Source organism: Chenopodium album, chromosome 19, assembly GCF_948465745.1.
Source record: "Chenopodium album chromosome 19, dcCheAlbu1.1, whole genome shotgun sequence".
In the NCBI taxonomy this organism is placed as follows: domain Eukaryota; kingdom Viridiplantae; phylum Streptophyta; class Magnoliopsida; order Caryophyllales; family Amaranthaceae; genus Chenopodium; species Chenopodium album.
This window is the reverse complement of record NC_137852.1, coordinates 24,788,851-24,792,162: the sequence shown is the minus strand read 5'-3', so window position 1 is coordinate 24,792,162 and position 3,312 is coordinate 24,788,851.

The window sequence follows — 3,312 nt, the reverse complement described above, 5'->3', positions numbered from 1 at the left end:
AATTCAACATAGCTAATTGAGTCAAATAAAAGTCAAACACTTTCATCAAAGCTTTTAGAATAAAATGAAAGTCAAATACATTCAATCAAAGCTTTTTGAATCAAATCGAAGTCAATTGCATTCCACAATGCTAATTGAGTCAAATGAAAGTCAAACACATTCAACGAAGCTAATTGAGTAAAATGAAAGTCAAACACATTCAAAAAAAGGTTTTTGATTCAAATGAAAGTCAAATGCATTCAACAAAGCTAATTGAGTCAAATGAAAGTCAAACACTTTCAACAAAGCGTTTTGAATCAAATGAAAGTAAAATACACTCAATCAAAACTTTTTGAATCAAATGAAAGTCAATTGCATTCCACAATGCTAATTAAGTCAAAAGAAAGTCAAACACATTCAACAAAGCTAATTGAGTCAAAAGAAAGTCAAACACATTCAAAGAAAGCTTTTTAAATCAAATGAAAGTCAAATGCATTCGACAAAGCTAATTGAGTCAAATGAAAGTAAAACACTTTCAACAAAGCTAATTGAGTCAAATGAAAGTGAAACTCATTCTTACAAAGCTTTTTGATTCAAATGAAAGTCAAATGCATTCAACAAAGCTAATTGAGTCAAATGAAAGTCAAACACTTTCAACAAAGCTTTTAAAATCAAATGCAAGTCAAATACATTCAAACAAAGCTTTTTGAATCAAACGAAAATAAAATGAATTCAACAAAGCTAATTGAGTCAAATTAAAGTCAAACACTTTCACAAAGCTTTTAGAATAAAATGAAAGTCAAATGCATTCAAACAAAGCTTTTTAAATCAAATGAAAGTCAATTGCATTCCACAATGCTAATTGAGTCAAATGAAAGTCAAACACATTCAACGAAGCTAATTGTGTCAAATAAAAGTCAAACACATTCAAACAAAGCTTTTTGAATCAAATGAAAGTCATATGCATTCAACAAAGCCAATTGAGTCAAATGAAAGTCAAACACATTCAAATAAAGCTTCTTGATTAAAATGAAAGTCAAATGCATTCAACAAAGCTAATTGTGCCAAATGAAAGTCAAACACTTTCAACAAAGCTTTTAGAATCAAATCAAAGTCAAACACATTCAAACAATGCTTTTTGAATCAAATGAAAGTCCAATGCATTCAACAAAGCTAATTGAGTCAAATGAAAGTCAAACACTTTCAACAAAGCGTTTTGAATCAAATGAAAGTCAAATACATTCAATCAAAGCTTTTTGAATCAAATGAAAGTCAATTGCATTCCACAATGCTAATTGAGTCAAATGAAAGTCAAACACTTTCAACAAATCTTTTAGAATCAAATGAAAGTCAAATACATTCAAACAAAGCTTTTTGAATCAAACGAAAATCAAATGAATTCAACAAAGCTAATTGAGTCAAATGAAAGTCAAACACTTTCATCAAAGCTTTTAGAATAAAATGAAAGTCAAATACATTCAATCAAAGCTTTTTGAATCAAATCGAAGTCAATTGCATTCCACAATGCTAATTGAGTCAAATGAAAGTCAAACACATTCAACGAAGCTAATTGAGTCAAATGAAAGTCAAACACATTCAAACATAGCTTTTTGAATCAAATGAAAGTCAAATGCATTCAACAAAGCCAATTGAGTCAAATGAAAGTCAAACACATTCAAATAAAGCTCTTGATTAAAATGAAAGTCAAATGCATTCAACAAAGCTAATTGTGCCAAATGAAAGTCAAACACTTTCAACAAAGCTTTTAGAATCAAATCAAAGTCAAACACATTCAAACAATGCTTTTTGAATCAAATGAAAGTCAAATGCATTCAACAAAGCTAATTGAGTCAAATGAAAGTCAAACACTTTCAACAAAGCGTTTTGAATCAAATAAAAGTCAAATACATTCAATCAAAGCTTTTTGAATCAAATGAAAGTCAATTGCATTCCACAATGCTAATTGAGTCAAATGAAAGTCAAACACATTCAACAAAGCTAATTGAGTCAAAAGAAAGTCAAACACATTCAAACAAAGCTTTTTGAATCAAATGAAAGTAAAATGCATTCAACAAAGCTAATTGAGTCAAATAAAAGTCAAACACTTTCAACAAAGCTAATTGAGTCAAATGAAAGTCAAACACATTCAAAAAAAGGTATTTGATTCAAATGAAAGTCAAATGCATTCAACAAAGCTAATTGAGTCAAATGAAAGTTAAACACTTTCAACAAAGCTTTTAGAATCAAATGAAAGTCAAATACATTCAAACAAAGCTTTTTAAATCAAATGAAAGTCTAATACATTCAAACAAAGCTTTTTGAATCAAATGAAAATCAAATGAATTCAACAAAGCTAATTGAGTCAAATGAAAGTCAAACACTTTCATCAAAGCTTTTAGAATCAAATGAAAGTCAAATACATTCAAACAAAGCTTTTTGAATCAAATGAATGTCAAATGTATTCAACAAAGCTAATTAAGTCAAACACATTCAACAAAGCTAATTGAGTTAAAAGAAAGTCAAACACATTCAAACAAAGCTTTTTGAATCAAATGAAAATCAAATACATTCAACAAAGCCAATTGAGTCAAATGAAAGTCAAACACATTCAAATAAAGCTTCTTAATTCAAATGAAAGTCAAATGCATTCAACAAAGCTAATTGAGTCAAATGAAAGTCAAACACATTCAAACAAAGCTTTTTTAATCAAATGAAAGTCAAATGCATTCAACAAAGCTAATTGAGTCAAATGAAAGTCAAACACTTTCAACAAACCGTTTAGAATCAAATGAAAGTCAAATACATTCAATCAAAACTTTTTGAATCAAATGAAAGGCAATTGCATTCCAAAATGCTAATCGAGTCAAATGAAAGTCAAACACATTCAACAAAGCTAATTGAGTCAAAATTAAGTCAAACACATTCAAACAAAGCTTTTTGAATCAAATGAAAGTAAAATGCATTCAACAAAGCTAGTTGAGTCAAATGAAAGTCAAACACATTTATTCGCGATTTTCATGGTGATTGGATCTGAAACTGGTTTTCTCTTTCAGCTCTGATTTCCATGGCAAAGAAGAAGAAACAAGCTACTCCACTTCCTCGATCCCCTGCTTTTGGATCTCTCACCCCTGCTGATTTTAATCGATTGAAGAACTTGAATATGAACACTATCCCGGAGGTTGAAGATGGAAATGAGTTGGTTTCTCCACCAGCTCATCTTGTTTACCCTTCAGGAGGTAGAGTCACTAGAGCTGAGTTGAAAATTCTCGAAGAATCGTTTGCTGCTACTCAATTGCAGAAATCAAATGAAGTGGTACCTAGGGTTTTCCCGGT